Genomic DNA, 12,849 nt, shown 5'->3' with positions numbered 1-12,849 from the left:
CATTATACTATATGGAGGTGCATTATACTATATTGGGGTGCATTATTATTATTTATTTATATACATAAATGTACATAAGAAGGGGTTACATACCAAATACAGATATCACTTACAGTAAACAAACTAACAATGATAGACTGGTACAGAGGGAAGAGGACCTTGCCCTTGCGGGCTTACATTATACTGTATGGGTGCATCTACTATATGGGGGTGCATTATACTGTAAGGGCTATGGGGTGCATTACACAGTTTGGGCTATGGGAGTGCATTATACTGTATGGGGTGCAATATACTATATAGGGTGCATTATACTCTATGAGGTGCACTATACTATATGGGGGTGTATTATACTGTATGGGCTATGGGGGTGCATTATACTGTATGGGGTGCAATATACTATATGGGGTGCATTATACTCTATGGGGTGCATTATACTGTATGGGCTATGGGGGTGCATTATAGTAAATGGGGGTGCATTATGCTGTATGGGCTATGGGGGTGCATTATACTGTATGGGGTGAATTATACTATATGGAGGTGCATTATACTGTATGGGCTATGGGGTTCATTAAACTATATGGAGATGCATTATACTGTATGGGCTATAGGGGTGCATTATACTGTATGCATTGCAATATACTATAAAGGGGTGCTTATACTGTATGGTGGTTCATTATACTGTTTGGGCTATGGGGGTGCATTATACTGTATGGGGTGCATTATACTATATGGGGGTGCATTATACTGCATGGCTATGGGGTGCATTATACTGTATGGGCTATAGGGGTGCATTATACTATATGGGGGTTGTGAAGTCCCGGGGTCTTCCGTGGACGTAACACTACTCAGATAACACAGGGTGAGGGTAAAATAGCGTGGCAATACTTTATTGAACCACAAAGTGGACAATAAACAGATAGAACAGTCACAGCAAGTACCCAAGATGGTGCAAATTACAAAGTCCTCACTCTTCCGCTGGCCCGCCGGGAATAGAGTAACTGTGATTTAGGGGCTTCCAGGGCTGACTACCCTCTCCATTGGCTCCCTGCTTTTGGCGGGCCCCCAAAGAAAGAAGGTAATGACAAGCTTAGGAAACTAGCCGAGAGCAGTGAGGTCTGGGGCCAGGTGACCTGATTGTCCCAACCTGGATTCTTCAAGACGTCTCTGAGGGTTCAGCAATGGAGCCGATCAGTATTTCTCCAGCTGGAGCCGAAGTCTGCTAAGCTGACATGCTGTAGAATGACACCGAATATAGGCAGAGACTCCCTTTTTATAGATCACAATTGTCCGTTCAACCATCATTCACAGGTCAAGGGTCAGGGATAAAGGTGGAAGGGGCTCATGACTCATTGCTTGAGCATTTAATCAACTTGCATAGTTTGTCCTCCATTACTCAGCAAATCAGCAACACCATGGGCTGGTATAATACATAATCAGCATATTATCAAACAGTATTGCTCAATGATCCTATCTTGCAAGATTTGCAGACAAAAAGTTGCAATACATCTCAACTCAAGTGTCAACATTCAGGATTATTCAAACAATAGTCTGTGTTAATCAACCAAAGAAGAACACAAATGCAAAAGTCAACATGAAGATAAAAGCAAATACAGGTAGCTCCCGGCTTACTAAAATTGTCTGGCATAATTAAGAAGAAAAGCTGTGTCATCACAGGGGTGCATTATACTGTATGGGCTATGGGGGTGCATTATACTGCATGGGGTGAAATATACTATATGGGGTGCATTATAGTGTATGGGCTATGGGGTGCATTATACTGTATTTGCTATGGGGTGCATTATACTATATGGGCTATGGGGGTGCATTATACTGCATGGGGTGAAATATACTATATGGGGTGCATTATACTGTATGAGCTATGGGGTGCATTTTACTGTATGTGCTATGGGGTGCATTATACAATATGGGCTATGGTATCAGCAGAATAAGGAATTTGTGCAGGTTGGGAATAGATGGGAACGGTGCTTGAAATCTAAGAAGTCAGATGTGTCTTTGTTGTAATCTCTGCGAATGAGTTCTGGCTGGAAGAAGTTGTCGTGTCGGTCTGGGCCAGATGGAAAAGACAGAAAACGTGAACAACTCATTCAGAACGAACATCAGCTGTAAGTCACCATCTATCACTGTGCTGTAATTTTTTATATGGTATGCAGGACTGGTATGTACCACTACATGGTCACCCTATGGCGGTAATATCAGTGTTGATCTTTGTATAACGATTTCTTTTAGTAACAGCTCTGTCATCTGCTGAGGTTCTCATACATCCACTATTAGGGTGCGCCCCAATAGCTTTAATCAGGGTTACATGGTTAGAGGCCCACTCTGAAGTTTTGCCCCCCCCTAAACCACAACCCTAGCTACGCCTCTGATTGATATGAATTATTCTTTATTGTCCTTTGACTGCTGCTGATCAGTATTGTACAGTACCCATCTGATATATGCTGGCAACAATAGCTGGTCATGTTATGGCGGTTTTATTTATGTATAGAAAAGAATGCTTTATGTGCCGTATTTATGATCAGGAAATGATTTGGGAAAAGTTACAGCTAGATACATTTCTAGGGATGGACATTTTGCTCTGGATTATTCAGTATCTAGTTACACCACTGCTAGTACCTGTAATGCACACGCCCGGGCTGAGCGGCGTGTGCGTGTATATGTAGTGATTCCACTGGACCGTGCCGGAGAGTGAATGCCTGGAGGGGCGTAACTAAGTATTCACCCGATCCGACCAGGGACGCACGACGGCATACGACACCAGTGCACCAAGGAGGAACCGAGCAGAGGGACCAGGTGCTACTCCAGGACAGACCCCGGACACGGCTGTTGACCCACACAGGGGAATACAGGAACAGACAGGTTAGGCTGACACACAGACTGGTGGGTATAGGCAGGCACGACTGGTATGCAGGCAGGCGGGTATGCAGGCAGGGGGGTACAGGCAAGCATGGCTAGAGCGCAGACAGGGAGGCACTAGCAGGTTGGAACACAGGCGGGATAGGACCCAGTACACACTGGGACTCAGGAACAGAACCACAGATGTGGCGGACAAACACAGCAGAGTGAGGCCGCCCAGAGTGGTGAGCGAGAGCAGGGCAAGACTAGGCTGCCTAGAGCGGTGAGCAAGAGTAGAGCAGGACGAGGCCGCCTGGAGCGGTGAGCGAGAGTAGAGCAGGACGAGGCCGCCTGGAGCGGTGAGCGAGAGTAGAGCAGGACGAGGCCGCCTGGAGCGGTGAGCAAGAGTAGTGCAGGACGAGGCCGCCTGGAGTGGTGAGCAAGAGTAGAGCAGGACGAGGCCGCCTGGAGCGGCGAGCAAGAGTAGAGCAGGACGAGGCCGCCTGGAGCGGCGAGCAAGAGTAGAGCAGGACGAGGCCGCCTGGAGCGGCGAGCAAGAGTAGAGCAGGACGAGACTGCCGAAGCAGCGAGCAAAGGGTCAGAGCAGAGCGAGACTGCCGGAGCAGCGAGCAAAGGGTCAGAGCAGAGCGAGACTGCCGGAGCAGCGAGCAAAGGGTCAGAGCAGAGCGAGACTGCCGGAGCAGCGAGCAAAGGGTCAGAGCAGAGCGAGACTGCCGGAGCAGCGAGCAAAGGGTCAGAGCAGAGCGAGACTGCCGGAGCAGCGAGCAAAGGGTCAGAGCAGAGCGAGACCCGCAGGAGCGGAGAGCGAGGCATGGCAGAGGGGACAGGGCTCTGTTCACACGGAACAGGCAGGAAGGGAAAGACAGAATCAGATACCCACAGGGTACTTGCAGTGAAGTAGCGAGTGGACCACAAACTCACAAACGGAAGTACAGTGACAACGAACAGGAGTTAGGTACGAGTTCAGACTCTGCAGAAAAAGGAAAGGTACGGACATAGAGAAAAACAGGAAACAGGCTAAAAGAGTATTCAGACAAGAACAGACACAGTAGCAAGATACAGGAGCGGGTCTAGGTATGCAGCCCCTAGAAGGGGGAAGGAACAGGCTAGGAGCGTGTTCAGACAGGACAGACAAGATACAGGAGCGGGTCTAGGTATGCGGCCCCTAGAAGGCGGAACGAACAGGCAAGGAGCGAGTTCAGACGGGCCTGGAAATACAGCCTCCAGGAAAGGCAGACAAGCAAACACAGAAAGGGACCTGGCACATTCAGAGTGAAAGAGCACACTGAATGAAACACAATGCTCAGGCATGGATTCCAGGGAGGGGCTAGGTTAAATACCAGGTGACGGACAGCAATAGGCTGAGGACGCACAAGGGGTGTGCCTGCAGCAGCTACAAGAAGCAGGAAGTGATCGGGCGCCGCCCTTAAGCAGCAGAAACAGAGGCAAGCAGACAGCATGGAGGGAAGCCAGGCTAGCAGACTGGACTGGAGATCAAGTGCGCGCTCTTGCACAGTGGGAGATGGACCACTATGCAAGGACGCCGCCAGGTATGTTACAGTACCCCCCCTTACACCCCCTCTTCTTCAAGCCTGCCAGAATGTTCCGCAGGGAATTCGAGGGCCAATCCTTCACTTCAAGATCACTTCCACTGTCCACAGGAAAAACTGGTCTCATCTGAGTAGCTAGGATGCTACCTCCTATCCAGCCATCCTCAGCAACAGACAAAACGGGTGGAGTACCAGGAACAGCACACAAGGAAGTCTCTCCACTTATTATCAGGTAGCACCCCAGAGGGTTCAGGAGACAACTGGAAGTCCTCCGCCGGGTTGGAGGGGTGCAGAGACTCGGGGGTAACCTCTGCTTCGGGGTACATCTTGTCAAGCTCACAGGATGAAATGGGCGAGGTATCAGGTACAAGGTGTAGAAAAGTCACTGTCTCTTTGTTATCTGGTGGTACCCCAGAGGATTCAGGAAACAACTGGGGGTCCTCCGCCGGGTTGGAAGAGTACAGAGACTCGGGGTTAACCTCTGCTTCGGAGTACACTAGGTCGGACTCGCTGGAAGAAGCGGGCGAGGTATCAGGTACCGATTATAGGAGAGTCCCTGTCCATTCGCTATCAGGTATCACCCCGAATGGTTCAGGAGACAATTGGAGGTCCTCCGCCTGGTCGGAGGGGTGTAGAGACTCGGGGATAACCTCTGCTTCGGAGTACACTAGGTCGGACTCACTGGACGAAGCGGGCGAGGTATCAGGTACAGAGTATAGGGAAGACTCTGTCCATTCGCTACCAGGTAGCACCCCGAAGGGTTCTGGAGACAACTGGAGGTCCTCCGCCTGGTCGGAGGGGTGTAGAAACTCGGGGTTAACTACCGCTTTGAGGTACCCATTGTCCGGCTCACAGGACGGAGCGGACGAAGTATCGGGTACCGGGTGTAGGGAAGTCTCTCTCCATTTGTCATCAGGTGGTATCCCGGAGGATTCAGGAGGCAACAGGGGGTCCTCCGCCAGGTAGTAGAGATGCACAGACTCGGAGGTAATCACTGCTTCAGATTACCCTTGGACAGGCTCACCGGTTAAAGTGGGTGAAGCATCAGATACCAGGTGCAGGAAGTCCTCCTGTGTGGATTCTAGGTGGGCAGAAGTCTCTTTGGGCAGGAGAACTGGTGCGCTACCCACGCACATTACCCGTCGGGGCTGCTCCGGGATACAGGGAAATGAAGCTTCAGCAGGAACCTCAAGGTTGGGATCAGGAGGTCTTTGGGAAGACAGACCCTGGCGTGACGGCTTGCCTCTACGCCTAGCATGTCTGGACTGCCTCTTGAGGTTGGGAGAAGTATTCCAGAGAGCGTAGTCATCCTGTGTGGATACTGGGTGGGCAGTAGTCTCTTCGGGCAGGAGGACTAGTGCGCTACCCACACACATTACCCATCGGGGCTGCTCCGGGATATTGGGAAGTGAAGCTTCAGCAGGAGCCTCCGGGTTAGGGTCATCTAAGACCATTAGAAAGGCCACCAGGAAGGCCTGTAGGTCCAGGACGATAGGATCCTGTGCTTCCCATAGGGGGGTGATCCATTTCAAGGCATCACCCGCCAGGTAGGACATAATAAATCCCACTTTAATCCGGTCGGTTGGAAAATCAGGAGCATAGAACCGGAAGTGCAGCAGGCATTGCCATACAAACGCACGGCTTTGTTTTGGATCCCCATAGTACCGTGGCGGATCCGCGGGAACGGGTGCAGAGAGCTCCATCTGGACGGATGCGTAACTCAGCTTGTAGCACAAAAAAATAAATTTCTTCTAGATGCACGTATTCGCTGGAAAACGTCTCAGAGAGCGAAGGCCGTGGGGCTCAACGGGAACCATGGCCTGAGCATGCTGTAATGCACACGCCCGGGCTGAGCGGCGTGTGCGTGTATATGTAGTGATTCCACTGGACCGTACCGGAGAGTGAATGCCTGGAGGGGCGTAACTAAGTATTCACCCGATCCGACCAGGGACGCACGACGGCATACGACGCCAGTGCACCAAGGAGGAACCGAGCAGAGGGATCAGGTGCTACTCCAGGACAGACCCCGGACACGGCTGTTGACCCACACAGGGGAATACAGGAAAAGACAGGTTAGGCTGGCACACAGACTGGTGGGTATAGGCAGGCACGACTGGTATGCAGACAGGTGGGTATGCAGGCAGGGGGGTACAGGCAAGCACGGCTAGAGTGCACACAGGGAGGCACTAGCAGGTTGGAACACAGGCGGGATAGGACCCAGTACACACTGGGACTCAGGAACAGAACCACAGATGTGGCGGACAAACACAGCAGAGTGAGGTCGCCCAGAGTGGTGAGCGAGAGCAGGGCAAGACAAGGCCGCCTGGAGCGGTGAGCAAGAGTAGAGCAGGACGAGACTGCCGGAGCAGCGAGCAAGAGTAGAGCAGGATGAGACTTCCGGAGCAGCGAGCAAAGGGTCAGAGCAGAGCGAGACTGCCGGAGCAGCGAGCAAAGGTTCAGAGCAGAGCGAGACTGCCGGAGCAGCGAGCAAAGGGTCAGAGCAGAGCGAGACTGCCGGAGCAGCGAGCAAAGGGTCAGAGCAGAGCGAGACAGCTGGAGCAGCGAGCAAAGGGTCAGAGCAGAGCAAGACTGCCGGAGCAGCGAGCAAAGGGTCAGAGCAGAGCGAGACTGCCGGAGCAGCGAGCAAAGGGTCAGAGCAGAGCGAGACTGCCGGAGCTGCGAGCAAAGGGTCAGAGCAGAGCGAGACTGCCGGAGCTGCGAGCAAAGGGTCAGAGCAGAGCGAGACTGCCGGAGCAGCGAGCAAAGGGTCAGAGCAGAGCGAGACTGCCGGAGCAGCGAGCAAAGGGTCAGAGCGAGACTGCCGAAGCAGCGAGCAAAGGGTCAGAGCAGAGCGAGACTGCCGAAGCAGCGAGCAAAGGGTCAGAGCAGAGCGAGACTGCCGGAGCAGCGAGCAAAGGGTCAGAGCAGAGCGAGACTGCCGGAGCAGCGAGCAAAGGGTCAGAGCAGAGCGAGACTGCCGGAGCAGCGAGCAAAGGGTCATAACAGAGCGAGACTGCCGGAGCAGCGAGTAAAGGGACAGAGCAGAGCGAGACTGCCGGAGCAGCGAGCAAAGGGACAGAGCAGAGCGAGACTGCCGGAGCAGCGAGCAAAGGGTCAGAGCAGAGCGAGACAGCCGGAGCAGCGAGCAAAGGGTCAGAGCAGAGCGAGACTGCCGGAGCAGCGAGCAAAGGGTCAGAGCAGAGCGAGAACCGCAAGAGCGGAGAGCGAGACAGGGCATAAGGGACAGGGCTCTGTTCACACGGAACAGACAGGAAGGGAAAGACAGAACCAGATACCCACAGAGTACTTGCAGTGAAGTAGCGAGTGGACCACAAACTCACAAACGGAAGTACAGTGACAACGAACAGGAGTTAGGTACGAGTTCAGACTCTGCAGAAAAAGGAAAGGTACGGACATAGAGAAAAACAGGAAACAGGCTAGAAGAGTATTCAGACAAGAACAGACACAGTAGCAAGATACAGAAGCGGGTCTAGGTATGCAGCCCCTAGAAGGCGGAAGGAACAGGCTAGGAGCGTGTTCAGACAGGACAGACAAGATACAGGAGCGGGTCTAGGTATGCGGCCCCTAGAAGGCGGAACGAACAGGCAAGGAGCGAGCTCAGACGGGCCTGGAAATACAGCCTCCAGGAAAGGCAGGCAAGCAAACACAGAAAGGGACCTGGCACATTCAGAGTGAAAGAGCACACTGAATGAAACACAATGCTCAGGCATGGATTCCAGGGAGGGGCTAGGTTAAATACCAGGTGACGGACAGCAATAGGCTGAGGACGCACAAGGGGTGTGCCTGCAGCAGCTACAAGAAGCAGGAAGTGATCGGGCGCCGCCCTTAAGCAGCAGAAACAGAGGCAAGCAGACAGCATGGAGGGAAGCCAGGCTAGCAGACTGGACTGGAGATCAAGTGCGCGCTCTTGCACAGTGGGAGATGGACCACTATGCAAGAACGCCGCCAGGTATGTTACAGTACCCAAGTGTGATGGAAAGCAGTAACATTTTGACAGTATAAATTAGAAAATGTACAATGTATAAGACCTATAACTACACACACTGTCTAACTCCTTGGTACCCCTTTCATTACAAGAAATTACCTTAGAGTGACTCCAGCTGTAATGGTCAAGCTAAAAGAGATATTAGATAACATCCATTTAATTTCTTGCATGCAATGATCAATACTGATCGTGGCATCATTGCTCTATTTATTGTCTATGGGACTGATGGAGATGTCTGATAAAAGCTACCCCAGTCAGTCAAAGACAATAATCAGAGCACTTGTGCTGGAACCATTGGTGCATAACGACCATTTGTTTATTCAAATACAGCACTCCAAGGCCATATTCTCAGGATTGGTGGTGGTCACCATGGTTAGACCCCCCCATATCCACATGTTGGAGCTTTCTGTTAGGGAAAATTTTCATGTCAAAAATTTGTTCAGTGGGGTTTACATAAATCTTGTTTGCATCCTATGTAAAAACAATTATGGCAAATTACATGTATGTTATTGAATTTTAGATTTTGTCATTTTTTAATTGAGGAAAAGGATCTAATATCACATTTGAGCGAATGGTAAAAGTATATGAATCTTTATTTTCAGAATTTGATGTTACCCCCTTGTCCAGTCATAATTGCATCTAAACATTTTGGTTAATTGTTGATTAGTCCTGAAATTTTAGCCCATTCCCCCCTACAATTCAGGTTCAACTATTTTATGCTGGTGTGTTTTTCTCCAATGAATTACTCATTTAAGGTTCTTCTGCCGAATTTATATAGGATTAAAGTAAAGACTTTGACATTCCAAAATGTAACTTTATTCTAGAACGACTTACGTGTTTCCGGTCGCTGTCTTGCCACAGATCTTCTGAAGATCAGCCTTTGATATGTCCCAGTTTTTTAAATAAAACAGGTCGTCCACTCACTCCTGATTGTCATCTTATTGATTGAAAACAAAGACTCAAGCTTCACCTTCAAATTATCCTAAAGGTTCACATACTTTTGCCACTCATAGACTTGAGATATTGGATCATTTTCCTCATTTAAAAAAATGAAAGTCTAATATTTTTGACTCATTTGTTTGATTGAGTATTAATATAGAGATTCTGAACATTTACTACCCTAATTCCCAAAAAATTGGATGCTGTGTAAAATATAATGAAAACATAAATGATTTGGAAATGTCTTATAACCATATTATTCACAAGAGAACAGAGAATACAGATCAGAAGTTGAAAGCTAAATATTTTTCCATTCCATTTGAAAAATGTAAACACTGTATTTTTCAGATTATAAGGCTTTTTTGGCTGGAAAATGGGGGGGGGCCTTATAATCCGAATGTAGGTTACCGGCTGCGGTGGAGCAGGGTCCCAGGGTTGCTGCTGGAGGAAGCTGGCGGCGGCAGTAATGGGATGATGCTGTGGGCCCCAGGCTCATAGGAGGCCGTGCATGTGGAGATTGATATCTCGACACCGAGAGCTCAGCTCTGATGGCCATTTTCCCAAAGTCCATCACATTGAAAACTATGGAAAGTGCGGGAGCTTTGGGCTTTCACAAAATGTCGGCAGAGCCCCTACACCACTGAACACCCCCTCCTACCAGCCTGAGACCCACACCATCGCCCCACTCCTGCCTCCACCGCCGCTAGCTTCCAAAAGCAGTGACTTTGCCTCCTTGGACCCCGCTATACCGCCACCGTCCCCCAGGATGCGCCATTTCTGGGACAGCTGACGGCTGATGTTTCTAGCCTGGGAGGGGGCCAATATTCATGGCTCCCTTCCTGGGCTATTAATATCAGCCCCCCAGCTGTCTGCCTAGCCTTTGCTAGCTATTAAAAAAGGGGGGACCCCACGTCATTTTTTTTTGGGTCCCTCATTTTAATAGCTAGTAAAGGCTAGGTATTCAGCTGGGGGCTGATATTAGTAGCCTGGGAAGCTCCGTGGGTATTACCCCCTTCCCAGGCTTCAAACATCTGCCCCAGCCGTCTGCTTAACCTCCGCTAGAGACTAAAATTACGGGGAACCCCACGCCAATTTTTTTTTTAATAAATCCTTTATTTTAACACTAAATGACAAGTACAGTAATCAACACTATCACTGAACTTATTATATATGTGACTGACTTGTTTCTATCTATCTAATCTATGTGTGATGCTCTATTCTTTCTGTCCTAAATTGTCGGGTACAGATGCTGAATTGCCAGCTGGCTTTTTTAAAGAGACAGGTGCATGAAAACACTATTATTTTTTTTTTAATAAATCCTTTAACACTAAATGACAAGTACAATAAGTAACACTGTCACTGTACTTCTTATATATGTGACTGACATGTTTCTATCTAATCTATGTGTGATGCTCTATTCTTTCTGTTCTAAATTGTCGGGTACCGGTGTATGCCGCTGCTGAATTGCCGGCCGGCTTTTTTAAAGAGAGTGTCTTCTGAGCAGTTTGTAAGCTTTTGGACACCTTTGAAGGTGTTTTCTATGTGGTTTCTATGTGTTTTTGTTTGCCTGCCATTGGTTTTAACGGTGTTCGACGGTGTTCTAAGGTGTTCGACGAACAGTTCCACGAACATCCCGGTGTTCGACGAACCGAACCCGAACACTACAGGGGTGGCTCAACACTATTCAAGAGTCCTGGGTCTTCTTTGCCGAATTCATCATTTTAATGTTTTCTATTGGTGAAAGGTCTGGACTGCAGATGGCCAGTGTTATGCACACGCCCGGGCTAAGCGGCGTGTGCGTGTGATTGGTAGTGATTCCACTGGACCGTGCCGGAGAGTGAATGCCTGGAGGGGCGTGACTAAGTATTCACCCGATCCGACCAGGGTCGCACGACGGCATACGACGCCAGTGCACCAAGGAGGAACCGAGCAGAGGGACCAGGTGCTACTCCAGGACAGACCCCGGACACGGCTGTTGACCCACACAGGGGAATACAGGAACAGGCTGGTAGGCTGGCACACAGACTGGTGGGTATAGGCAGGCACGACTGGTATGCAGGCAGGCGGGTATGCAGGCAGGGGGGTAAAGGCAAGCACAGCTAGAGTGCAGACAGGGAGGCACTAGCAGGTAGGAACACAGGCGGGATAGGACCCAGTACACACCGGGACTCAGGAACAATACAGGCAGAGGGTTACAGGCAAGCACTGCTAGAGTGCAGACAAGGCTGAGCAGGGAGGACAGGGCTCTGTTCACACGGAACAGACAGGAAGGGAAAGACAGAGCCAGATACTCACACAGTACTTGCAGAGAAAACAAGCAGGAGTTAGGTACGAGTTCAGACTCTGCAGAAAAAGGAAGGGAACGGACATAGAGGCAAAACAGGTAAAGGACAGGAGAGTGTTCAGACTGGAACTGAGTGTACGGAGGAGACCGACACTGCAGCGGGATACAGGAGCGGGTCTGGGAATACGGCCCCCAGAGAGGCGGAACGAACAGGCAAGGAGCGTGTTCAGACAGGACAGACCAGAAACAGGAGCGGGTCTAGGAAATCGGCCACTAGAAGGCGGAACGAACAGGCAAGGAGCGTGTTCAGACAGGACAGACAAGAGAACACAGAAAGGACTCAGTTCGGACACGGGAACTAATACCGCAAAGCAGGAGACATACAGGACTTAGTTCAGACACGGGAACTAATACCGCAAAGCAGGAGACATACAGGACACAGTTCAGACACGGGAGCTGATACCGCAAAGCAGGAGACATACAGGACTCAGTTCAGACACGGGAACTGATACAAAAAGCAGGAGACATACAGGACTTAGTTCAGACACGGGAACTAATACCGCAAAGCAGGAGACATACAGGACTAAGTTCAGACAGGCCTGGAAATACAGCCTCCAGGAAAGGCAGACAAGGAAACAAAGACGGGACCTGGCACCTTCAGAGTGCAAGAACACACTGAAGGAAAACACTATGCTCAGGCAGGGATAGAAGGGAGCTGCTGAGCTATATACCAAGTGTCAGACAGCAATAGGCTGAGGACGCACAAGGGGTGTGACCCACAGCAGGTACAAAAAGCAGGAAGTGATCGGCGCCGCCCTTAAGCAGCAGAGACAGACACAAACAGACAGCATGGAGGGAAGCCAGAGAGACACTCTGGACAGGAGATCAAGTGCGCTCTCTTGCACAGTGGGAGATGGACCACCATGCAAGGACGCCGCCAGGTATGTTACAGCCAGTTCATCACCCGAACTCTTCTTGTGAAGCCATGATGTTGTGATAGATGCAGTATGTGGTTTAGCATTGTCTTGCTGAAATATGCAAGGCCTTTCATGAAATAGACGTCTGGATGGCAGCATAAGTTGTATTTAATTTGTATCTATTTAATGCTCAGCATTGATAATGGCATCCAAAATGTATAAACTGCCCAATACCATAGGCACTAATGCATCCCTATTAGAGATAAGCAAGCACTAAAA

Source organism: Phyllobates terribilis, unplaced genomic scaffold (genome assembly GCF_046119375.1).
Source record: "Phyllobates terribilis strain yellow unplaced genomic scaffold, ASM4611937v1 Scaffold_11__3_contigs__length_659146591, whole genome shotgun sequence".
Lineage (NCBI taxonomy): Eukaryota > Metazoa > Chordata > Amphibia > Anura > Dendrobatidae > Phyllobates > Phyllobates terribilis.
The sequence above is the reverse complement of the archived record's forward strand: the minus strand, read 5'-3'. Positions refer to the sequence as shown.